We start from the raw sequence: 27,764 nt of genomic DNA on the forward strand, positions 1-27,764 counted from the left end.
TTTATCTTGTTTGCAAGTCTTTCTGAGGCTAGTTAATTTAACCTAAGCTGTAATGTTCCTCCTAGTTAGTAATTGGCTAAGAAGAAGTGATGGTCCAAGGTTACTTCTCAACATACACAAAGCAAAGCACATCCTTCTTGCGCTAGTATTTTGTAAGTAAGCACTGCAACTTACCGACGCAATTAAAAGGAAATCAACATTTTCTTCTGCATAATTCTCCCGTTTAGTCAAGCTTGGTCTTTGAGAATGTGTTTATTAGTAATATATGTTGTTCCCACTGTATGTTATGGCATCGGTTCCAGTGTCGTATACTTCTCATTGTGGCTGTACCACGTAGGTGGTCCTTGCTACGAGAAGGCAACAAAGGCAGCCAGTTATCAGGCAAATCTGGTTCTGAAAGATCAGAAATACTTTCAAGGAGTTCTAGTCAAATTTCAACTTATCACATTACTGTTATCAAAAACAAAAGGAGAGACTATTACATCTTGCTAATTTTAGACATACTTTAAAATGCCTTCTCCCCCACTTTTGTTCACTACAGGCTTTTCCTCATTATAAACCTTCCTCTCTTTACTTATTCTCATTACTGTGTAATGGGAATTACAGTGGACCTACAAGAAAAAGATCAAGAACAAGCAGCCTGATAATAGCAAAAGGCAGACTGAATTCAGCCATCATTTTCCATTACTTCTGGCTATGGAATGCATGAATTTTAAGGTTTCCCGCATCCCCATTGACTGAAGCATATAAGATTCATAAGAACTATGGCAGTTTCATTTGTTAAAAGGAGACAAAATAATTGATCTTCCAGGCTCTACTGTTATACACACTTATGTGAATGCCACACCCAGCAACAAGGAAAAATTCCTCTTGACTTCCTGCATAGCACAGACTAGAGAAACTGGTTCCCTCACTAAGTCAAGCTCTTTGTGGCTGAGTAACAGAAACCCCATCTTGCCCTTTGGTAAACAGTTCATGTTGCAGAAGTGGGCTCCAGCTCAGAATTTGCTGTGTGAACTGCTTCCACGAGCATTGCTGCTGTCTGCTTTGAAAGTTAGTTATAATATGCTTTACAGGAAAAGCAATGGGTGATATGTTTTTGGTTTTTTTTTCTATTTTTGTCACTTCTATTTTTAAAATCAATTAAAGCTGTGAAGAATCATCAAAGCAGCAATAAAATGACAGACTGTGTAGCAGCAGGTGAAGGCTGATAGAATAGCTACCTCTTCTGCAGCTGTAGAATTAACTTGAAGATAGACTAAAAGAACAGCCACAGGATCTAAGGAGAACTTCAGCAATGTGATGTGAGAAGAGCTCAGGAAGTTTTAGGTACTGTAAAAAGGATAGCTTGAAAAAAGGAATGATTTTGTTGTTGTTTCTAAAACAAGTGGGCGAGTCTCAGTAGGACTAGTTCTTTTATCCTCAGACATCCCTACTAGCAGCTTACTATTTTTATGGATTGTTTAAAAAATTGTTCTCCCATGATTTTTCTTACCCTTTAGTGCCTTTCCATCTTTATGACTGTACTTTGAAACCCTGGAGTTGGTTGGATAGATGCTTAACTCCCAGGCTGGCAGGCTAATGTGAACAAAGAGCATTTAAATGTATTCTCTCTTTCAGCTTCTCTTGTCTTCGGAAACAGAGTACAAAACTAGCCCTCGGACCACTATTTCAGTATCGTCACTGCTACGGAACAGTACAGCGCATTCCCCAAAAACCAGAGAGGTAGAAATAACTGGAATATGGTTTTGATAACCCTGTGTTCTTACACCTAACACGATTAACAAAAGGTTAATGGTTTGTGGAGCCATCAGATCCATGAAAGAAAAAGCAGAAGTGCTTTTCAAAATTCAGGACCACCGGGCAAAGCTTGTGAATCATTGAGTTTCAAACCTCAAACACAAAAAAAAAAAAAAAACCACAAAAGAATCCCACCAGTCAAAAGATTTGCTTTGTACTTTCTTACTAGCCAATATCTCCATTATGTTATTTTTTACGAACAACTATACAATGACACAGTAAAAGATTTGCCTTGGTCTTAATGACTCTGAGAATCTATACAGAGCCTGAGGCACCATCCCGTTAGGAATGTTCCTGAACAATGCATGGGTTTACTATAAGTTACATAGCAACTTTACTCTGATTTGTGTCAAGCCAGCTAGATATCTACTACCTCTTTGTTATGAGCTGCAAGAAATACATTAAAATATCAGTATTTCCACCACAAAGCAAAATTAGTTTGGAGCTACGGGAACTTGTGGTCATGGTATTCCTAATTCAATAACCAAGCTTTCAGGTCAGTCAAACTAGGCGGGAGGGCTGAAATCCAAAAATTGCTACTATGCATGAGAAGACCGGTCAGGAGACACTCAGATATTTCTTGGCTGTGTCTGTGAACATTAATCCTCAATTAACCCCTGTGCCACTAAGTACTTCATTTATCCTATCTTTTTTGGGTCTTTCTTGAAAGCAGTTTAAACTTAAACCGTTGCATTTTAGTTTGCCTTCATACAGAATCCCAGAATGGGTAAGGTTGGAAGGGACCACAGTGGGTCATCTTGTCGAACCTCCGCACTCAAACGGGGTCATCCCAGAGCACGTGGAGGCGGTGAGAACATGTGAGGGAAACAACATGAAGACACCAAGGTGAGAAGGAGGGGGAGGAGGTATTCCAGGAACTGGAGCCGAGATTCCTCTGCAGGCTGTGGCGATGACCATGGCGAAGCAAGCTGCGCCCCTGCAGCCCATGGGGGTCCACGGGGGACGAAGAGATCCACCTGCAGCCCATGGAGGAGGTGCCCACACTGGAGCTGGTGGATGCTTAGAGGAGGCTGTGATCCAGTGGGAGACCTGGTGGAAAGAGGGGGCCCTTGCTTCCAAGCTGGAGCAGCCTGTCCTTGGAGGACTGCACACCACAGAAGAGTGACTCACAAAACAGCAGTTTTGGGAGGACTGTGGCTCATGAGAGTGGACCCATGCTGGAGAAGTTCACGGAGAACTGTCTTCTGTAGGAGGGACCCCATGGCATAGCAGGGGAAGGACTCCTCTCCCTGAGCAGTGGAAGATCTCAGGTGACCAACTGACCAAAATCTCCATACCCTGTCTCTCTGCACTGTTGGTGGGAAGGAGAGGGACTGGGGGAAGAAAAGGTGTTTTTAAGGTCTTGTTTTAATTCTCATTATCCTCCTCTGATTTTATTAGTAATAAATTCAGTTTGTATCTCTAAGCCAAACCTGTTTAGCCCTTGGAGTGTTTTCTCCCCATCCTTATCTCAACTCACAAAGCCTTTGTTAAATTTTTCTCTCTCCTCTGCCCAGCTGTGGCAGGGAACAGTGAGCGAGCAACTTCCACGGGTGCCTGGCATTTGGCCAGCATCAAACCACAACAGTGCCTCACAATTAGCTGAGTGCTGCTGGCCCATATATACTCTCAGGAGATTTTCATGCGCAAAAGGCTAAGGCCGTTTGGCACCTGCACAGTGCATGTGTTTGCCTGCTGAGTCAAAACAGGGTGGAAACAATGTATTTGCTCATAAAGCAATACACAGCTGCAGATTTTCAGCTGGGGCTTGTGCTCTGCAAGCTAACCAGCAGTGGAAATGATTATGACATTCTCTTGTTATATAATTATGACATTCTCTTGTTATAGACCTGTCATTAGGTCTCCCCTTAACAGGATTTCTACTCAAACGAGGGTAACGGCAACCGTGCTGCGAGGAAGAACGCCCCCTCGCTAGTCCTTCACGCAGTTCCAGTAAAAATAAAAAAATAGGTTACCTTCTTCATGCAGCAAGGATGGATCCAGCAACTCCATCACGTATTCAATTTCAGTATCTGGCTCCAGCATATCACACTGGGCTAGCACATACATCAACACAGGCAAGAAGTCATCAGCTCCATATGGCCTCCCTGGGTTGAAGGGAACACAGTTAGTGAGAGACAAACCATACTTCTTTTTACCAGTTTCCACATTTGAAAGGAAAGCACTCTTTTGTGCCTTCTATATACAGCATGTCTGTATCACTCTAGAAACGCCTGGAGTCACCAATGTGCAGCAAAGAGAACATCATCTGACACTCACTGGACAGGAAACCAGCTCAATCCTGTACTTCAAACAGGCACAAATCTTACAATGTGCACCTTGAGGTATGCAAGGGAAATTTACAGACTGGGCTCACCTTGGCACCAGCTGAACTGGTGAACTGGTGAAAAGGCTGCCGTGCCAGTCTGGCCTGACCTTCACCTGCACTGCTATCGTTGCCTAAGAGGTGATGAATAGGCATTTTCTTTATACACCCAGGGATTACATCCACTTTCTGGAAGCATCTAGACACAAATACAGGTCTCGGAGTATGAATCTCACAGCAGAGAAGCCTGAATATAACAGCCTATTAGATTTGACAAGGAAATTAAACTCATTTCCTTGACAGAGAGTAGACAAAAACACCAGTGAGCGAGACCTCCTGTACCTGAGGGGAGCCTACAAGAAAGATGGGGAGAGACTGTACGGGCCTGGAGCGACAGTGACCCAACAAAGACTGTGCTGTACCTAGGCCCATCTGTGGTCCTGGCACTTTTCCTGCATTTTGACTTTCTGTTCAGAAATCACCAAATGGCCAAATCTCTGGGTCTGGCAAAATGGTGTTTAGTGCAGAACTGATGTGACGGTCACTCCGAATCGCCAAGAGCAGGAGCCAACTTACAACTCTGGTGAAACTCAAGTGACACCAGCTGAGGCACATGCTCCAGCTAACACACTGTGGGTGGGCTGTGGGTATGCCCGGGTCAGGAGTAAATGGTCAGGGCTTATCTTCTCCTGGTTTGAGGCTGGGTTTGGCAACACCACAACACTCCGGTGCAGGATCAGTGCCACAGGGAGGGACTGCACAGCTGCCTTGAGCCTCAACCTCTGCATCAGCAGCGGTGGGCAGGTGGAACGCACCTATTTCCAGATTCAAATCCCTTTATTTGTCACTCCTGCTTATTTCTAGGCACTGAAAGCTCACTTCAGCTGTTCAGAGACAGCACTAACTGGTCCAAGGATTTAAGGAAACAGCCAGACTTTGGGAATGTGTGTTGCCGTTCTAGCCTTGTCCAAATAAGGGGGCACAGTGGGACAGGAGGAGGACAGACCCATGCTCGTGGGCTGCAGGGGACACCTGCACTGAGGAGGAAATGGAAAGGGGAAAGAAAGAAACACGACCTGATGAGACACAGCTCTGGCACCACATTTCCTCTTATTCCTGCTGTCCTGGAAAGCCACAGGTAAATCCAGTCCCTCAGACCTTGCATTCCTGAACACCAGGAGAACTGGAGTTTTACCCAGATCCCAGTGCCCTGCACAGCTGCACTGACACGAGCACAGGCCGATCGCTCCGCCCAGCACTATCCCTCATTTTCCTCCTATTGCTCCCAAACCCTCCCAAACCTCCTCCCGGCCCCACATCTGTGATGGGGCCAGTGACTGCCCTGAGCCTGACCAGAGGCTGTCACCCAGCCCTGCCACCCCTGGGAGAGCTGGGAATACACCAAGAGCTCGGCTCCCCGGGCTCCCGAACCCACAAACCAGTCCTTAGACACACAAATAACGCCCAACCCGCCCCTCTCGGCACAGCCAAACACCACAACTCCATCATCCCCAAGGAAATCTGGCATTTGCCTCTTCACCTCTTCCCTTTTCCAGCAGACAGGGGTAGGACCGGGCTGTCAGAAATGTCATTCCCTAGGCACTTAATCCCAGCAGAGAGGAGAAAGAAAGACAATCTGAATAATATTTACTATGAATCTACCCTTTTAATTGATTATTTTTTTAGTGAATCTGAACTTCCAAATTCAGAGTATTTATAAACATTTGTGGATTTTCCCAAATGAACAGATTTAATACAATTTAATACAATTTCTCTGGGCATAGAGCGTCTTACATTTTGACAGATTGTCTTTTACAGCATGCATGAACTTAAGGAATGCTTCTATGTCCTGCAGTAATATATATTTTACTCCCCTATAATTTTGAAGATAATATACAGGGAATATAATGCACTGCACCCACTATCATTCCACAGTACTGCCTAGGTACAGAAAAGGTACAGTGCTTAGATTTAAAGTCTGATGGGTCCCATAAGGAAAGAATAAATCATATCAAAAAAGGTCTCAAATATCCTTAGTTTTCACACTTCTGAAAGTGTTTTCAAGTTTTAATGACAACTAGACATGCATTTATTAGCTTTAGGTACAATAATTTCACATAAAGATGTAGCTACATCTAATTCAGTTTTTCAGAAGACTATACTGTCAGAAAAAACATTAAGAGTTCCTATGACAGTAGTTCAAGACCTTGGTGTTTAAATTATGAACATTTTAGAAGACAGGTTTCATCCAAGCCTATATAATGCTAATGTTTATATTGGTTGGCTTGAATTGAGTCCACTTGTGTCGCTTTCTGCATTTGAATTTTAAGATTCATGTGGAATTTCTTTCACGTCCACTGCATTTCATCAGAGTTGAAGCCATCTGGATAAACTATAATGGTCAACCGCATTGGGCACTGTTTCTTTTGAAGGAATTTAAGCATTGCTAGATTTGCATTACAAGGTCATATGAAAGCCACTCCTCCAAACCTTTTATCAAAGTGTATTATTTTCTTGGACACCTAGTAAATAGTAAGAGTCAACTGACAAATTCATACTTGTTCTTTGCAAACTTTTCAGGTCCAGCTCTGCAGTCTTAGCTTTGGTAAAATTGCTATCAGCTTCCCAAAAATAACATCAGCAAAGGATGGGTTTGTGACTCTTTTCCTCTAGTAAAAGTAAGTATTTACTAATTATCTAGCACCTGTGGACACTTCATACCCACTGCTAACAACAAGTAAGCTGCAGTAGAGTTGCATTGTGAAAATGGGAAACTGAAAAAGCTGGCCATTAAACAGTGGTTATAATGAAATGATCCATTTCTCTAATTTCTTGTTACTCCATGTGCTGGTTTTGGCTGAGGCAGAGGTAATTTCTTTTCCTAGTCATTGGTATGGGGCTGTGTTTTGGATTTGTGCTGAACGCAGCAATGATAATGCAGAGATGTTTTTGTTACTGCTGAGCAGCGCTTGGAGACAACCAAGGCTTTCTCTGGTTTTCCTACTGCCGTCCTGGGGAGCGGGCTGGGGGTGTGTGGGAAACTGGGAGGCGGCACAGCTGGGAAAGCTGACCAAAGGAATATTCCCTAGTATAAAAAGTGAGAGGAAGGAGGAGGAAGGGAGGACATTTGGAGCGATGGTGTTTGTCCTCCCAGTCACTGGTACGTGTGATGGGGCTCTGAAGGTGCTGAACACTTGCCTGCCCCTGGGAAGCCAGGAGTGAATTCCTTGTTTCGCTTTGCTTGTGTGCATGGCTTTTCCTTTCCCTATTAAACTGTCTTTATCTCAATGCACAATTTTTCTAGCTTTTACCCTTTCAATTCTCTCCCCAGTCCGCTGTTGGGGGAGTGAGCGAGCGGCTGCGAGGGGTTTGGGGGCTGGCTGGGGTTAAACCACAACATGGAATGATAAAACATGAATCAACGTTTAAATGGGACTACATGAAAAGACAGATCATTTTAGGTAAAAGAACAGCCATATTGTAGGTTACTGCATAGTAACAGAGCATATTTAAATTTATTTAGTTAAACATCTTTTAAAATTCTCTATGACTAAAGTAGAACAGAAACATTTTGAGTTGATTTGTTATTAAGTGTTATTTTTCTGCACAATGATAAAAGAGAAAAAGATATCATGATCAGGAATATTTATACAATGATCAAATTCTGGAGAAATCTACAAGGAACTTAAGTGACACAACCGATCAACTGCCCCTATACAAAACTCTGAATGTTGTGATTATACAACTGTTACATCTCATAAGTAAAAAACTGTTTAAAGTTATTTGTACTCACCATTTTTCGCTTCTATAATTTTTAATTTAACCACAGACAGTACAAGAAGTATAACAAATATTGTAAGAAAACTATAAACAAAATCTGATATCACAACTCACGTTGTGTTTTGTCATTGGTATTTTTTTGAAAGACGTCACATTGACAAGCCAAACACTCTGAGAAATGATTTCAATACAAGAAAAGACTTCAAGCATTTTACCTACTTTCTGAAGCCATTATTAACTCTAAGACACATGTCTGATTTTCTAACCCTCTCGAGTGCAAAAAATCACGTTTCACAACAAATGAAAAGCTCATTTGAAGGTCAGATTTTTCTTTCATATGCTTGTGGCACTTGGCTAGAATTACTTCTTTTCTGTATCAGTAGAAGTGAAATAAATGATAGCTATTACAAAACAAACAAACCACACCTCAAAAATAAATAGTGGAAAAGCTGTCAAATATCAGACTTTATATAAGTTCACTGAGAACTGCTAGAAGAGCTTAAGACAAAAATTCAAACATCTCTTTGTTAAAAAAAAACAAATAAAAAAGAATCCCAAACCAAACCCAAATTAATATATATCTACCTAGATGTATTCTTCTTTCAACAATAACTCTAAAGAAAATAATGAGAAATTCAAATAAGAACTTCTTGCATTTATGTTCAAAATACAGTGACTCTTACTTATTTTTAATTACATTTTTAAAAGAAGTAACCTACTATTTCAAGAGTATTAGAACAAGTTGGTCCATTTCAACAAGACAGATGAAATACAGGCAGAGAACCATAACTGTTTCCATATACACTTACTGATACGATAAACTGGAGCATGAACATATTTACATGTGTGCACAAACACTCACTGTGCACATTCCAGCAGTAGTGTACGAAGACCTATTCAACAGAACAGGAACCTTATGTTTATATACAGAAACCATAACTTACCTATTATGCAGCTTATCGTAGTTTTCCTTTAAAAGCTCATTCTCTTTTTCTAGATAATTTATTCTTTCCTGTAACTAAAATGGAAAAGGAAATTTCATTTGATGCACAGCACGAAAGTAAATTACAATGAATGTGTGAAGACAAATAGTTAATCATTTATAGGCATTATCAAGCTATTATTTGTTCTTTTTATACAAAATCAGAATCACAGAATACTCTGAGTTGGAAGGGATCCACAAGGATCATCAAGTCCAACTTTTAACTGAATGGCCCATTTGGGAATGAAACCCAGAACCCTGGCAGTATTAGCACCCTGCTCTAACCAACTGAGCCAGTCTCAGGATACACACTGGTCTCTCAGAAGCTTCAAAATAACAACCTTTTTTCATCACATGGATTTACATTTGGCCCAGTCTTTTTCATTCTGTTTATATGAAGCTGAGACTACCACGTTGCAGTGGAACAAGAGTATGTAATCACATTCTCTCACGCAAAATAATATAAAAATCTAAAAGTCTAAGTGCATTACTGACATTATAAACAACATATCCTTGCTTCCAAAATATTCACTAAAGCAAAATATAACTTTATAGCTATGAGATACCAAGAAGATATCTACATGCATTACAATAGTTTAAAGGTTTGGAGGAAGTGTCTATGAGATAATCTCAGTAAACTTGGTTCACGTAAAATACACCTAAAATACGTAAACCAGGTGGTAAAACTAAATTTAAGCTACTACAAAATGTAACAGAAAAACAAATAAGCTTGCAGACTCTTACTTCCTCATGTATTGAAGAGAATGAGGAATAAACCACTTGATTTTTAGCCCTAAACGTGGATGACAGTAGTCTGAGAGCCTCTAGACAAAGAAATAGAAGTAATTGATTTGAATTGCTAAATAACACTATACTGTACTGGAATTAAATCAAGTTGAAAGAACACTAAAAAACTATTATCAATAAATCAAGTATGATTTTCTTTCAGTTAGCAAACCACTTGCTCAGTATCAGAATTGACACGAAATCCTAAGCTTTAACCTCAAATATTGTCCAAACACTGGTGCAAGTGACTACATGGCACAGGGATCGGGTGTGATTGATAATTCTATCAAATGCAAGCAGCAGCCACTGTTTTTTCTTTTTAATGGGATAAAAGTATATCTATTACTAGGTCAGTCTTCTAAACGTGTTTGAAACATCTATTCACATTTCCATAATTAAAAGGTATCCCATCATTAGCTATTCCCTTATCTGTATGTACCTCAAGACGATTCAAGATCTCTTGAACACAGTCTCACCTCTTCTGTCCTTCTGTTTGAAACAGTTACTGACTGCAACTCTTTCTGAAGATGGAAACACTTGGATCGCTCCTCTTTAAGCTGTACATTCAGTTCATCACCTTTTGCTAATAAAGCACCATGGCTGGTCTTCAAGTTCTTTAGGTTCTATGAAAAGGAAGGAAGAAAGGAATATCGAAATCACACCTCGTAGAATGTTCCCACACTGTGTTTCAACAGGGGGCTCTCATGGTGCTATGGAATAGATGCTCCCAATGTGGTCAGCAGGACACATTCTTGAACTAAGTAACTGAAAGTAACTTTCAATTCCCATGGCCTGGAGAAGGCGACCTTCTGGTTGCCCTCATGAACATTAACCCCTCAGCTTACTCATGATGAAAACGACAAAGAAATACATCTGTAAAGCTAATAAAAGATTTTGCAGCGGTTACAGCGGTTGGACATACTAAGTAAAAACCACTGCAGCATCAAGCAAAAATCAATGTTGCTCATCATAGAGCTTGCCGCTGCTCTCCTAAACCTTGTATTTATATTTATTTATATGTACATACATGCACAGGCATATAAATCTTTATACTTACAGATATACATCTACACACACAACTGTAGATATATAATTCTTTTGCAACCCCCATGGAACCCTCATGCATTCAGTTCTATTTCTCATCAGAAGGACTTTTGTTTTCCTTTACATTTTCATTTACTTTCATGGATTATAGTAAGGCACATTTAATCAATTTTAATATTAAATGGAGCATGCCGATAGAGCCTCTATTTCCAGAATAGTATTTAATATTATACTGCCTACATTCCACAATCCTGTAATTAAGCCTCACCCATTAAAAATTTCAATGTAAATCACATTCAAATTATGACTTGAAACAAAATAGTTGAAGGGCCAATCTCCTGTTTAATAAAATGACTGGATGAGAATTTATGCCAAATACATATGTGAATTTAATTAATGTTTAATGCTTTTAGACAGAAAGAAGTTAGCTTCATTTTTTCCATACAACATTCCTACAAAGTAGTTAAATGGAGAAGTTGAATGCGAATCCTGTAAAAATTGTTCACATTCTCATGCAGTTTGAATAGACCAGAAACGAACAAAAAACCCATGAAAAATCAATCACCAACTTGATCTTCAGCCTTTCATATCTCATTTCTCAGTAAGATAAAAATCACAGAGAATAAAGAATATTAGCAGTCAGTCTAAGAAAAAGAAATAGAGTTATTTTTATAACTATTTTACTAAATAACTAGTTATTTATAATCATAAATAGTTAGAATTTAAATTCTAGAGTTAAATTCTCTCTGACTCTATTTTAGATGTTAGATTTCTTAAAGATAAAGAAGACAAAAAGCCATGTTAAACCTTTTCTCAGTTTGGCAGAGAAGATACAGGAGTCAGACTGAAGAGGGGAAGGGAGGCAAAGCAAAACATAATGGAGAAACAGAAAAACACGGGCAAAAAATGGAATCGAACAAAAATCGAAGGGCACAAGCGTTATTTAGCATGCTAACAATAAGCAGACAGAAGTAAGAGTTTTTAAGGATACCCACTGCTTCCACTTCATAAGGCTGGATACTTTGTAAAGCTCTACTGCAGTTAGGATTCCTACTCACAGGAACTCTCTTTCCCATTTCCAAAGTATTATCATTCCAAGGTATTATCATACCACCTCTGTATGCACATGCGGTTCTCCAGACAGGAAAAAGCAGAAGAAAGCTTTATAATTAAAACTACAGAATCTGCCATGGAATTGCATGTTCTGGAGATATTTTCATAAAATTGCTCTTTTTATAAGGAGAATTATTACTTAAAATGGCCTTCTAAAATAATTTCCACAAACATACGAACAGAGGTTAAATCCTAATGTCAGAACAAAAGAGCCAAACTGCCCAAACTTTAGCAAAGAGTAATAAAGTGGAGGGGGCTTGGTATCCCTTTTTAGTAAATCACTACATCTAAGTCAAAGCCTTCTCTTTAAATCATCAGGGATCTCTTTCCATAGCCAGACAACTCAGTTCTTTCTTCATAATCTGCTCGGTATGACTTTGCAGATGAAATCACTAAGACCTGCTAGACCCTGCTGAAAAAAAGTGATTAAGACTAAAAATCCCTACTCCATTTGGAGTAGTTTGAGTTTCATGTAGTTGCGGTTCATTTTAATGTACTCAGTATTGACTCAGAATCAAGAAGTGCATATAATTTTTTTTCTTCTGTTTAGCATGCTTATGTGACAAGAGTATAGGAATGTTACCAATCAAATTGCAATTACCTCTTGCAACCGGAGAAATTTTCCTTCCATTGCTGAAAGAGCATTGCTTTTCTCAGCCAGCTGTTTACGGACCTTGATCATTTCCACGTTGTCCTGAATGTTTAGCCTTCAAAATTAAAAAGAAATGCATCATAAACACATATTTGGAAGAAGATGTAGTGTATAATACCCAAATTAATTTTTTCTTCTATAATTCACACTAGAGAGCTTAGGTAAATAAATGTGGTACTGTATGACGGCACAGCAACTTCAGTCAACACATACAGATCTTCGTTTATTGTATAAAACTGTGTATGACAGAAAGAGAAAACAATCCTATGCCTAAAGAGATTGCTTTCCAACTTTCCCACCATCCAAAATATTCGGTGCCAGTAGAATGCCATTTTGTGAAGTTTCCACCTATCAAATACCATAAAGAAAACGTGACTTAGCAATTTAGACTGTAACACCTGAAGTCTGGTATTCAAACAAGCTGCAGGTGTGTCTTAATTACATGAAAATCATTTCATATCCATGCAGATATTCTTACAATTCTAAGATTAATTTGAATATGTACTATTTATTAGAAAGGACATTTAAAATAACTCAAGATTTAAAAAAATATTTACTTAGGCATTTCTCCTAAACTTCAAACAGCGCAACTAAACCCCATTATTTCCATAAGCATGAGAGGAGAAACTAACCGGGATTTTTACTAACATATATTATGACAGAATCAGAGTAAATTTTCTATATTTGAAAATAATTTCTCTCCCAATATTTGTCTATTCTAGACACGCTGGACAAATCGTCACCATGCCATGCTGGAGAAAGTGAAGGGGCTACAAAGCTTACACATCCGGAAAACAGCAGAATATGTGAAATACTGTCCTTTCACTCTTTAAAACATCAAATCCTATTGTGTTTTGGCATTGCCCAGCTAATTGTCCTTACACAGCAGAAACATACTCATGAATCTGAGATCTTCCCAAAGAAACAGTCTTAACTCAATGCTAAAACTATCATGTGTCTAAAATATTGTTCTGTACATAAAGTTGTGGTGAGTACAGACAGCAGCACTGGCTCATGCCAGCTATTAAAAAGCTAATAAAGTAGTACATTTTTATTAATCTTGTTCTACACATCAAACAAAAGGCTCTGAAGCTTTCCAAGTTTTTTTCTTTTGTTTTCCCCACTTCTTTTTCCTTTTTTTTTTCCTTTTTCTTTTTCTCTTTTTTTTTTTTTTTGAGTAGAAAAAGGAACAGATGATAGTGAATTTATGATGTACGGGTGTCAACTCCACAGCTCCTGACAATCAACACTAACTACTTTTTCAACAGTGAATGAAGCAGCATTTGCTTTAAACAGGGTTGGGGTACTGACATTATGGAGTGAATTATTCAAATCTGGAAGTGAAAGTTATTTTTTATTGGGATCATTTCAATTCTTACTACAGTAGGAGTATTCATCTCATGAAGCTTCTAACTACAGAAAACACATTCGATTAATTACTACTTAGAGCATTACATCCATCACAGTATCAGCTCTCATCATATGCTAGAGCAACAAAATGATTTCTCTGCAGTACTTCTCCGGTATTTTTTCAATTTATTTAAATAAAATGTGTCTAAAAAATGTCCACTGCCTCTAGGTACACGAAAAGGAGCTTGCTGTTGGAAGAACGAGATAATTTCAGATTTTGTGGGCAAGACCAAGTTAATTGAGGAAGACTCTGTTGGGAAGGTTCATTTTTCTGTAAATGAAGTCCCACAACAGTAGAATCAAAACTGATGATCAAACAGCTTTCTCCCTCCCCGGCAGTTGATATATTCTGTTCCCAGAACAACTGCCCAGGTATTCTGCTATAACTTATAAATAGATGTTATATACAGATTTAATAGAAAAGTCAAGGGTACCTTTCACTTAAACAGATACTATTTTGCTCAAAGAATAACAAAACAATGTATAAGACTGAAGACGTATAAGATAGCTTATTCAACATTTTCTTTATCGCGGAGAGAGTAAAAAGCTGTGCCCCAGAACCCGAAGACACAGAAGTCGAAGTTAAGAAAACAAACTAATATTCTTTTAGAGGCAGTAACATGATATAATGGCCATATTGATGTGCTCTAGCACACCTTCTACCACAACTACAGAAATAAGGAACTCTATTCTTCCACTTTAAACTTCATTGTTAAGCTGGATCAAAAGATCTGAAATGAAAAATGAAGTTAGGAGAAAGTGACAGTTAAAAGCACTAAGAATTACGTTTTTGGTGTATGTCAGCTATGAACCTCAGAGACAAACTCTTTTCCAGACCTCCTATCATTTGGATTGAAAGTAATGCAGGAGGGTCCCAATAGCTGGCTGGGGACAGCTGTATGGAAAGAGGGGACTGATAGCAACCTACACCAGAACGAAATGACTAAAGAAAGGATCTCGATCTGCACTGTACAAATTTATGCCCATAAATCCCAGATGGCTGAGCTAATTAAACTGAGGTCTAATTAAACCACACCCTTTGCATCTTGTCCTTACTTCTGTATGAGCAAGACTTGGATATAATTCTGAGACTACTCTTTTAAGAGTCTGACTATTGTATCAGCTGGACCAGTGGCTCACAAAATTTCTGCATTCACATCCAGAACGAGAAAAACAAGAAAGTAAAATATGTACCACCACACTTGTCAGGATCTCTTGCCCTCCGTCTAGCAAAATAAACAAAAGGCCTCTTAGCTAATAGTTCTCAATCACAAATGCACCAATGGCCAAGGTGTATACATGGACTCTTGAGCAGACAAGGACAGAACATCAACATGCAGTACTCTTCTTATTTTACAATGCTTAGGAACTAACAGGATTGTATGTTGATGCACATCATGTCCTTTCCTTTACCTCTTATTTCTTACAGGAACTCAAACAAAATGGAAAAAAGCCCCAAGAATGCTCACCTTCCAGTAGCACCTTTATCTTGTAATTGATAGTATATCGCAAGAAGCCAAACAATAACATTGCACGGACAGCTCTAGAATCTAAGTTATTAAGACTATTGAAATACCAAACACCTGTTTCACAAATGCATTTTGGGATGGCTTTAAAAATGTTCTTGGAAAATACTTACTGTTGTAACTATCTTCTTGCTTAGAATTATCCATGCTATTGGGCAAAACATTTTACGACTTAGTTTCACCAAATGGACAAAAATGAATAAGGTCCATATTCCTTTACAGAAGTAGTAACTTCAGCAGCTACCTACTAACACCATGAAATGGGTCTCCTAATGCTTCCACCACGGAGATTTTAATTTTTCACAATACCTTTGGCTGGCTGTACCCTGCTCTTTCAGCCGTAGGAGGGATTCTTCAATTTCCTTTTCTTTCCATCTTAGTTGACTCACAAGAATCTCTCTGGCACGTTCTAGTTCCTCAGTGTGTTTCCTTTGGGACTCAATGACAGTCTCCCTGCAAGTACAAGCATCCTACATTCCAAAACCAGCTACGTATTTTTTCAAAGAATACAAAAATAAATGAATACTCAAGCAAGGCAAACTTTTAAGTGTTCAGCAAAATCTGTATTTCTTATTAACATACATCGGAAGAGAGGCTTATGAAAAAATTGTGAAAACTCAATTTAAAGTCTCAAAATAAATGTTTCTGTGGAGTGAATAACGTTTAGCAGAACCTCCCTACAAACGCTGTTCAGGGTTTCTTGTACTCTATATTAGAAGTATCCTCGTTCTAATCCATTAGCACCTATGGTTTCTCAAAACCAAAACACCATTGCTAGCTATCACAAGATTAGATCTTCAAGGGATGGAAATTTTTAAGCTTTTACTCTGAGCTAGAAAAATCTACACCCAAAAAAAGAAAAGAAAAAAAAAAAAAAAAAAAAAAAAAAAAAGAAGTGCTATAAACAGTGGAATTTAGCCAGTTAATGCAATTAAAACAATAATTTATAGGAATATTTTTGTACAATTGTTTCCTACGATTCCAGTTAATCTTTGTGTTTATAAAATTCAAGCACAAAATAAATGACAGCACATTAATCCATATATTTTTAAACTTAGCTTGCCCATTTATTGATAATTCAGCATTGACAGAGAATGTAATCGATAATCTGATTTAAATACATCACTATGGAAATAAACAAACAGCTCTTAGAAAACCTAGGTTCTAAACATACAATTTAGAGAAAAAAAATGTTCTAATCAGACCTCAATACCTTTAAATTAGATGTTAACTACCTTTTCTATATAACACCTCTCTACTCTCATGCAATCCCTACAGCAAGGATGTTGTAAGGGTTTCCTAAGCTTCAATTTCAGTTAAAATGTGCAGTTGGAATACAAACCACACTTCAAAATGCAAAAGTGAATCAGAGTCATTTTACATAACTATCCCAATACTGTGCTTTTTGCACTTATCCATAAAATCTGTCTGCCTCTAGAAATGAAACTTAAATGCATCAGCAAAACACATTCACATAGTCACCACTTGCATGGCGGAGCACATTTTAGGACTTACGTCAGTAAAAAATTTGCAGCTAAGGTCCTTTCTGCTTTTGTCAGCTCTGACCTGTAACAAACTAGGCAGCACGGCATCCCAACAAAGAGAGGCTCACCACTGGAGACCAATTTTAACTTCCAGCCAAATTCTTACGTACCTACGTTTTGCATTCTAAATCCCTGATTCCCTGTTTTCCTTATAATAAAACATTTCTGCATTGTTACCAGTGTTATTGTTGTCAGATCCAACAGTTTTATTTTCTGAAGTGAAAACTTCTTAAAATGTATACTTTTTTCTTCAAGAAAACCGTAAGTTCTAAGAATCATAATGACAAAAAAATAAGTAATATGAAAATCATACAAATTTCTGATTTCAGCCCTTGAATCCTGAAGCAGACTCTGTCCATATTTGGGGAGCACAAGGTCAGATGACCTCACTTCTGAACTCTGAAATCTCATTCTTGAAAACCAAAAAAAGGTAAAATGCTTGACATGTTGCATGAAAAAGCTTTAAACAAGCCAAGTATCCCTATACAGTACAAACAATTGTGACTTCAATACAGCTGTCATAAAAAGTATTTTTACATCAAAATCACATGGAAAGAAATAATCAGAGTATGTACGACATAGCTGCTGTAAAATCTGAAGGATGGGCGATGCAGAATAGTGTTAAAGCAAACTGTTAAAAATATGCCCTGGAAGGTTTTTTTAGAAGATTTTACTTTCAAAGACAGAGAACAGGGATTGTGTCTTCAAAGAAGAGAAATATCAATATTATTAGACAGGAATGTGGACTTATAATTACTTTCTCGCAGCACTTTCTTTGCAAAATTCCAAGTATCATTCACCCAGACATGCAACTATGAGGACTATTTTTTAGTAGCAGTGCAGATAATTTCCTTGTGTTGTTTAGAAGCATCCTAAGCCCATGGTGAAGAAGAGAAGTGAGAAATTAATTAAGGAAGAATTGCTACTTTAGGAGCAAACACAATGGTTTCTCCACATTTTTCTCTTACCATTCTACATCAAGAAGAAATTAACCACGTTTTGAGGTGGGACCAAACACATTTCATTTCAAAGACAGCATTAACGCTGCCATCCCTCAGTCCCCAGAACAGAATCACTTAGGTTCGAGGTATGATGATACCAGCACTTTCCCAAAATGCCTGAAAAAACTTACCTACTTTGCCACGTTGACTTGACCAATTTTGATCTTTAAGTATTATGTTAAGGTACTGGCAATTGTGATATATATGTGTGTGTGTGTGTGTGTGTACAGATACATATACATGCCTAGAATTTTTTTTTGTTTGCTTTTGTTCAAACCGAGGTATTTCTTAGATGGTTGCACTCAATAAAGACAGCAAGTATTTACTGAACATTCATACCTGATTAGGACTTTTGGATGAGCTTTCCACGGTATTTTTAAATCAGCCAAACAAAAAGCAGATACAGGAAGCTTGTACAGGTTTCTTGTCTCTTAATGCCTTAGAGACAGTTAAACTACCCTACTTTTTCTAGGCATTTTATTTTTAGGTAATTGCTCTGCATATTTTCTGATCTGCACTAAAAATGTTTTGAAATTCAGAGTCGTGGTTTCAAGAACAATCTAAGAGTTCACCATTTTTAATAAATGTGAATTATACCCTTCTTGGTGTGCTCTGGCATGCCAGCAGCCTCTCTCTTTTTTGAGACCAGTGTTCACACGAGATTGAACGGAGCTGTACGGACACAGCCTATGGCCTTGAATCTGGAGCTGCTGTTTAGTTGAAATGAGTTTGTTCCGGAGGCTCTCATTTTGTTTCTCAAGCTCACGAACTCTTTCTCACAAATGCTCAATCATTTCTTCCAGCTCCAGAGCCTGACCCAGCCGCATGGGTCCACAGTCAGCCCGGTCACATTTTCTTTTATCATTAACAAGCCGTATTAACTTGGTGGTCATTCTGGGGAAAACAATCAAAAAATATGAAAAAGAAGGTGAAAAGTCAGCACAAAAAGTATTTTGTTGAAAGGAACATAACCACTGTGAAGACCTCAGCGCAGAACCTTGATAATAAATTTCAAGTTTTGATGTAACTATTGCTGCCTGTGACAAACTCCTTGAAGATAACTGAAATCACTGTGCAGCAATCTGCTTTATAGCACTGACAAATATCAGCTTCCTAAGGCTCATCATTTAAGGTTAGTAAAGGAAGGACACATTACTCCACAGGCAGCTTAATTTTTAACACATGACCTTATATCGGAACCTCTGCATGCCGTTAAGTTACGGACTTGGGATCTTTGGGATGGGGCAAATTATAAAAGCGACAATTCCACAAAACATTTGACTATTGAAAGAATGATAATTTTAGGATTTAAATATACATTTCATTTCCAAAGTGCCTAAAACATACCAATGGGGATATTTAAGAAGGTACTCCTGAAAAAGGGACTTAACAATACCCGTTACCATACTCAGTTTTATTCTGGGTAAATATGACCAATGCGCTTTGGAGAAGGAACAGTTAGCTGAAGAATATAATTAGATATAGAGCATATAGCTCTCATGTCTCTTCAAAAGGATAAAAAATTTTGCCTTTGGCATCTCGAGTTGTACTTTTCATTTCCTTTAGTCTTGATAAACATTGGTTGCTGGAACAAAAGGCAGAGAGAGCACTCGGGGGCGATTTAATTTAAAAGAACAGAAAACACACCTAGCAGTAAACGGAAAAAACCTGGAAGAGAAATAGAGGAGGAGAGGGAAGGGGAGTAGAAAAAGAGAGGGAGAAAGGGAGAGAGGGGAAGAAAAGCAGCTTTGATGAGAGACAAGTTCAAGACTTCACAAAATCGGCTGCACACATTCAAGATCTGTATCTAGTTTACAGGGCATCTACTTTTGAAGGCCCAGAAAGAAAACTAAAAATTTTCAGCTACCCTTTGATGAATTCATTAGCTCCTCACCAGAAGCTGGCTTAGATGCAGAAAGACTGTTAACAATTAGCACAATGTGAACACAGAGTATGTTTTGGTATTAGTCAGCCCTCCTGCAGTATCGTAATACCACAAACAGTTTTGCACGGTCCAGATTGGTTTGCCGCCACAGTAAGTGCTGGCAAAGATTAGCACACAAATCTTAGCATATTAAGTTTAACAATCAACCTAAAGCTGCTTGTATATTTGTGGGCAAACTGGGTACTGTGCTCCCCATGCTACTTGGGAGTTCTTCACTGAAGTTACCTATTACACTGAATAAAGGAGCGATGATTATAAAGAAATTTTAGTGCTAATTCACCAATAAAAAGCTAGATGCTATTCAGCCTCTTGAAAGACAGACAGGGACCAAAAAAGGGGCAGAATCTCTCTGTATAGGCCATTTTGATTCTAGAATGAAACTCCTGATGAACCATTAGGCTTCTACAGCCTGTTCTTCAATTCCCAGAACACCTCATATTTGTACTCCGCCAGCACAGCTGGGAACCCAAGGTATCATCTCCGATGTACTAGACAGTGGTGTATGTCTGTACACAGAGATCTAATAGGACTCCCTGCAAAAACCATCTCACATACTCAGAGACAACTAGAAATCAACACAAAAATCACTTCCAGTGGGTGATTTTTGCTACCGCATTAAAAAGTGCTCTGAGAGAAATCAGCATGATTTTTAATTTGTTGATGATGCTTTCAAGGGACAAAAAAGTGCTGTGAGTTAAAAAAAAAATATTAAACCCCATACCTTTTAATTTTCTCCTCTTGCTTATTTGCATACTGTTTGAGTAGAACGTGGTCATCACGTAAACGAAGGAATCTGTCTTCCAGCTCCTCTCGACTGATTCGTGATAAGACTTGTTGAGCTTTTACATTCTGTGTAGATGATGATTCTACCCAAATCAAGGCAATTTTAAATTACCTTCAATACATTCAACAACACATAATTCAAAGTCTAACTCACTTTGAAATTCTGAAAACAAATTATTGAAAATTTCCAAGTAATTTGATATTTTATATTTGTTTCGTTCTATTGATTAATCTCCTCATTGATTAATTTCTTCAGACTTATTGGCAGGGTAATCACTTCCCTTTTTTCTTCCTCTTACAGACTAAAAAAACCCGTAGTTCAAATGATGCAGTAAATCGATTACCTACCAGGCAATGCAAAGGTAGCAATTTAGCAAACAACCAGGAATGGTCAAACATACTAATTAAAAAATAGTATAATACTAATTAAAAAATAGGATGAGCACTACCATTGAGATGCTTTCTAATCTGTTTCAAAGTGAACATACTCTCTTGAAGCTTGAAAGAATTAACTCACAGTTGTGAAAATGGACTCAAATACAAGACTAAGCCCGGTAGTTCCATTCTAATAGCAGCTGAGTAACTTATAAGAATTGCACAGCACTTCTGGTTCCCATTTTATTACATGGATCTCACCTTGTCCTCCATTCAGCAAAAAAGCATTCTCTTTCCTCCTGGAAGGATGAATGCTATAGCTTGATGTGTTTTCCAGGTTTTAGCATCTCACAGCAACTTCTCTCTTATAACAACCAACTTGAATGTACAATGGGTCACAGCATCTTTCAAAATTTAACCCAAATTTTGAATGGTATTTGAACTTCATTTTGTGAAACATTTTTAGAAAGAAGCTAAGGAAGCCACTGATCGAAGTCTGTAATTGCAATAAATAGCATCTGGTACAAACCTTGTGATCCTTCGATTCCAGCTGGAGTTAGGACTGTATCTCTCACAGCCAGGTTCCCCACAGTTTCATCAGCTGAAACAGGCATGGCTTACCTAGGGATAACAAAATTCAAATGCCTCTGCATCTGCAATTTAAGCTGTGAGACTAGAACAAACTACAAAACATCATATAAAATGATGGCAAACGTAATGACAGGTTCACTGGAATGACAGACTTGTGCATTACTGTAAATGCTCCTATCTCAACTGAATTGCTCAGAGGGCAATCAAAACCTTCAAGTTTAACACTATGCCATTTTTAATCCGTATCATGGTGTCCCGCAGTGGTAGCGAGAAGAGAGATCCAACAGGCAGGAATTCTGCAGCAAGATTCCTCTTAATTATTTTACGACTCTTTTATAGACTTTTTTCTTCATAGTCTAATTGTTCAAAGGATCAGCCATCCCTTAGAGTGATTGGCTAAAATCCCAAAACATCCATTGTCAAAATATTTTTCTACTGTACTATAAACAAGGCTTTGCAAGGTCGCAGGTGTTCATAGTTTATGGACAAGAAGCAAGAAAAATTCCACAGTTTATGGAAAGAAGCAAGAAAAATTCTTGCTAGCAGCAATATTTGTATCCACAAATCCATGCACAAAATATGGCTTATTTCGTTATGCAGTAGCTCCAATTGTATTTAATGTGTGCAGAATGTATTAGCTTTTTAAGTTCTAGTTCTGTTGTCTTCAGCAATCTTTGGGCTAAGGCCAAATTTCTAAGTGGATGTGGGAGGAGGACCTGAGTGGGTTTCCTCGGGGTTTTTTTTTGTTTTGGTTTTTTTTTGTTTGTTTTGTTTGTTTGGTTTTTTAGTTGTTTGTTCATTTTAAGACAGGTCAAAGCTTAAGGCATCGACTGGTAGGTGAGTAATGCCATCTTCCACATTTTGAATGGGACTCTGAAAGCAAGGTGCGGGGGGTTATGGAGTCATTTCAATGTTAACTGCCAATCTCCTAGACTTCTTTCAGTCGTTGTCCTAAGAGAAATTATTTTTTTAAAATAGACACTCCTATGAATGATACTCATAAATCCAAACACATTTCTTTCTTGTGACAACAGGAAGTTCAGCTATATGACCAAGTGAGATTAGGAAAGTATTTAAAATATCAATCAGTGTAATATAGGAAGATACTGCTGTTTCTTTCTTGTCTTCCAGCGCAGAAAATTAAATGCTGGCCAGAAAATTAAGGAATGCTGAAACAGCATTAAAAGGAGGCACGTGAAACCCTTAGGACAGCATTTTTCCCCCGCACTGTTACACCCTTCAGGTGATATAAATCTTTAGTGAATTCAAAAATATCTAGGAATGCATTGGCCTATTAACAGTGATGTTAAAAAGACTTGCATCAGAAGACAGAAGTGACATAGTATAATTCACAGACATTCCATGAAATATCTCTTAATTTTATCATCAAAACTGCTGCTATAGTGATGCCTTTCTTTTACCAGCAAAACCCTCTATCATAAACTAGTCTGCATACAGCTTTGTCCTAAAGGAACAAAAAGGATTAATTGAAGTTCAGTTTCCAACAAGTCGGTCTTGCTTTCAATCTTCTGGTTTTTCATCACTAATGTTTAGAACAAAGTAACAATTTATACCTTGACAGATCCAGATGCTATGCTGAACCTTAAAAATTTAAATCAGATTTTATTTCCAAAAAAAGTTACCATACAGTCACTTCTGCACTTGTTAATCAAAAAAAAGAGAAAAGAACTTCACGTACAAAGAGAGGAAAATTTTCCATATCTCTAGAACTGGCCTGTAAGAACTCCCAGTTAGCTCTACGCAAGAATTTTACAGTTGCCGCAGTCAAAGAAACTTTAACTTTCTTGTATACCGCACTACTTAAAAAGACGTTTCTACCACCATCTGACAAATTACAAAAAAACTGCATGTGACTTTGCAGCATTATGCGAGACCAGCCTGTATTGAGATGAATCCTTAAAACTAGAGAATCAAACCGCATGCTTTTAGGTCCAAATTTTCATATAACTCACAGAAGCAAACCGTTGCCCCAGCATCATTCCAAAGCAGCAAAACTAAAGACGGATTACTTAAATTTTCAAAAGTACTCAGCCAGTGGGTGTAGCAACCACTGCTAGGGAAGGGGTTTCTAGGGAAATCTCTAAAATTACGACATTTAATTGTTTCAACGGGGATTTAGAATTTCACGAGTCTCATACGTGGCCAAAATGATGCTTTTCTTGCTATTTTCCCGCGCTCGAGCAGGAAACGCAACTCCCGCTTTTTACGTACAAAACAGACACCGCAACTGAAAAGGCCTCTAGAGCCGCTCTGAATAAAAAGGCGAGGCACCGCCTTTCCCACGGGTATCGAGCTGCGCGCGAGCAGCCTCACGGGCCTGACACTACCTCTTCAGGAGCTCCGCCGCGGGCCGGCTCCCCGGCTGGGGACAGCCCGCTGCGAGTTGCGGTGCCACATCCCCCGAGCAGCTCCGGCCTCGCCGTGCCCAGAGGAGGAGCGGCCACCCCCCACTCACCGCCCAGTCGCCTTCCCCAGCGCTCCGTCCGCAACTGCCGCGGGACAAACAGCTCCTTCCGCCTCCTCTGCTAGGAGTTGGAGTTCGGGGCGAGGCCGAGCACCGCCGCCCCACGCTCGGGACTCACCGTCGCTCACTGCTGGCGCAGTGTTCGGGGAGCAGAGCAGGGGGGCGGCAGCGAGAAGCGAAGGTACCGCTTCAACATGTGCAATATGTAAACGTTTTCTAGAATTCAGCTCTCCATGGCTGTCGTCCTTCTGCTGGGTTTGTTTACAAAATAGCAGTCTAGAAAAGCAGTAAGTGACTCCTTTGGAAGTGTAATGCTCGGTTTAGTTATATTAATGAAAGGCAGGCTAATTCTATAAAAAGATTTTAAAAAAGCTTTCTAAGATTGCAATCGGATGCACCTGCACAGGGTGTACTGGGTTTGGTATTGCTATTAATTTACTATTCAACATTAAAAGTGTCTCACTATACGGGGAGGTGTCGGGAGGAAAAGGTTCAAAACAGATTGGTGAGGACAAAGTTGTTTCTAGAATTGTTTTCTCTCAAAGACCAACCTTGTCCCTGGAAGATCCTAAAATTTCTCAGTGTGGAAATTCAGGTATTTGTGTTTGCTTTGTTTTCTGTCAGCCAAAAGAAATGGAATTCTCTCAAAGAAGATAGCAGGATGTTAAAGACTTAAGTGCATTTTCCCCCTTTGCTTGGGCCTACTTGTGGGGGGAGAGAAGAGGGATAGAGAAGCTCAGAGATTGTAAAAACACACCCTCGTGAAGCAATGTGCCCATGCCGGGCATGCTGTTACCTTAAAGCAGCGCACAGGCCTGCCACACACACTTTTTGCCCCTGCTAAGATCCAGTAAGCTTAGCGATGTCTGTGTCCACTGTTTTGCCAGCGTGATAATGGAATAAATCTATTTTTTATACTTCAGATGTGGATTTTGGCCATCTTGGCTACCTGCATATTTTGTGACTCGCACAGCAGGAAAAGATCTGATCTAAGTTTGCAACTAAGGATTTTAATAGAAAAATAACTTTAGAGCTTGTTGGCAGTGGTAAGATTCCAAATAACTCTTTAAAGACAACCTGGTCATTTTGTAATTGGTCTTGTTTTGGTACAGTTGCATACAGTTAAATGCTGTCTATCAGAATCCCAGGGAACTGGCTTTTGATTTGTAATAATGCAGTATGTTTCTTATATGTGATAAGCTAGTCTCACTCTGAAATTTTCATGCATACAGCAGGTTTTGTTTTATGCCATTATGGAAGAACATTTCTGTTCCAAGTACACGTGGTAGAAGTTCTTTGGAGTGCAGGGCTATCATGCAGCAATTTCCACTTTGCAGGTCACTCAGTTGTAAGATTGAGTGTGTAGCAGAAATGAATGCTAGTATTTAATGTTCCAAGCCCAAGAGGAGGAGGAGGATGTAAAAATTCATTCTTGGGAAGAGGGTCTGGAAAAAGTTTGGAAGCTACAATACTGGAAATGATGCAACACTTAAATCTTTTTTTTTCCCCCGCAGGGGTTTGTTCACCTTCATCCAGTAGGAGGGGGATTTGAAGTTTCTCTTCAAAAGACTCTGTTCAAGACTGTTCACTGGGTGAGGCCGGATGAGCTTAACATGAACAGATTGGGAGTAGCCAGAAGACACACGGGAGATAAGCAAACATTACCCCCCCAGTGCAGTTGGAGACACCTGGTCTGGGAAAAGACTGATAAGAGAACCAAAAAATAAGGACCAAATTAGCATCAAAAGCAAAGGGATCAATAACCAATAGGCGGTCGAATACAAAGAATTATGTCATTTAAGACGAATGAACAAGAATTTCTTTGGCTTTTGTATGTATAAATAATATGTGAAAAGTCTGGTGAGGAACCACGTGTAATGGAATGGTTTTCACTGCACGGCCCATACATGCGTGGATGAAATAATTTCCACTGCACATCCAGACAATGGCCCGTGCAGGGGAGAGAACGACCGGCAGGACCTTTCTCCGCCTCCCCCCTCCCACCCCGCTCCAAGGTGCCGCAGCTCCGGGCGCGACCGGCCGCTTTCAGAGCGTTACCCGGGTACGCCTGCGCAGGAAGCCGCTAGTCCAGAGGGGCCAATGGGGGCATCCCGAGCGTCCGTCCAGGAGCAACGGTCGGAGCACCGAGCAGGGGCCGGGGAGCAGCCGGATGCACCTGGGCACGGAGCGTTGCTGCAGGAGAACGCCCAGGGAAAAGCCCTCGTGCCGAGGGGCGGCACCTGAGCAGGCAGGGGAGCGTGGGGGGTGCCGGGGAAAGCGTTCAACTTTCCCCTTTCATCTTGTCAGTCCCTCCCCAGAGCCCCCAGAAAGACAGGAGTTATTAGGAGAAAAAAGGTTTAAATGGAGGGGAAAAAAATTCCTTTTCCATAATTATCTGTATTCAAATTGAGGGGGAATCTCCTTCACCTGCAATTTTAATGGTATCTGCCAAAGGAAACCTTGCCTTTTCCATGCTTTTAGGGCTATCAGCTGACAGGGAATCCCTATTTTCCATTATTTTTCAGTTCAAATAGAAGGAGATAAACCTAGATAATGTTATTTTATAGATTTGAATTACAGTTTACTCCCCCATTTTAAGCGGTTCAGTTGAAGGAAGCTCTTCCTTTATGAGCATTTTAAGGGTTTAACTCTGCACTTCAGGGCACTCCTACCCACACCCCAGTACCAAATGTCATATGGGAGCAAGCCCCACATGTAAGCAACCTTAACACCATCCAGGAGGCTATTAATTTTTTGTATTTTTATTTATAATGTATGTAACCCTAATTAGAGGTCCCAATGACAGTTACACTATTCATACCATTACTATTCTTCTCCACCCTACTTAGTCACATGTGGAGTGCTACTTAGTAATTACTAAGGAATAATTATGTGAATTAACAACAAGCCACCTAATTTATCTACCTATACTACCAAAATATGAAGTCTTATTTCTTACCCAGTCTCTGCCCTTTTGCTTGATATAGCTGCAGTAAAACAGGTGTTATCATTTCCCTGAAGAGCTGCTTTTTCCTCTCTCCAGCCCTTTATTCCTCTTCAGTTTAAACGAGAGTAGCTAAGCAGCTACAGCTCCTTTGAGAGCTTTTATACCTTGTGGTAATTACCTCCTCCCCTTTCCCGGGCATGGTGGGAATGAGAGGCGGGCCCAGCCAGGGGTATATTAACCTCAACCTTTGCCACAGGCATTCATTCCCTTTCTGGGATGGATGGGGGTAAGAGTTTTCTTCTTGCTTCAGTGAAGGAGGTCTTTCTACTTATCTTAGCTTTTTTTCTATTCAGCAGATGCTTTTGGCCTCTAAAGCAATAGAGGCTTTGAAGATAGTATGAAACACAGGGAGTATTTAAGCTCATGATTTTGGGTCAAGTGTTTAGGGGTGGTAAGGTGCCTTTGTAATGTTTTGTTTTGGTGTTTGTTTTTTTTTTTTTTAGCAGCATTGTAACTTCTGGGTCCTATCGAGTATAAAGCTTCAAAGTTTTTGGTATATTCATTGTATCTGAAAAGGGACCTGCCCCATGTCAAAGATGATATCTAAAATTGAGGCTTCTGATAGGTAAGCTGTGTATTTGATGCCTTGAGAGGTCCCCTAAAAGCACAGACTA

At 39.3% G+C, this 27,764-nt stretch overlaps 1 long non-coding RNA gene across 1 annotated transcript; it reads right to left on the bottom strand.

The window, feature by feature from the left end:
- Positions 1 to 16,487: 16,487 nt before the first annotated feature.
- On the bottom strand, positions 16,488 to 27,205 carry LOC138118068 (uncharacterized). Its single transcript, XR_011154980.1, has 4 exons — positions 27,103 to 27,205; positions 21,597 to 21,688; positions 20,631 to 20,775; positions 16,488 to 18,858 (listed from the first exon to the last, which is right to left on the bottom strand). It is a non-coding gene; the product is annotated as an uncharacterized lncRNA (long non-coding RNA).
- Positions 27,206 to 27,764: the final 559 nt, after the last annotated feature.

The sequence above is a fragment of the Aphelocoma coerulescens genome, chromosome 13, assembly GCF_041296385.1.
Source record: "Aphelocoma coerulescens isolate FSJ_1873_10779 chromosome 13, UR_Acoe_1.0, whole genome shotgun sequence".
Lineage (NCBI taxonomy): Eukaryota > Metazoa > Chordata > Aves > Passeriformes > Corvidae > Aphelocoma > Aphelocoma coerulescens.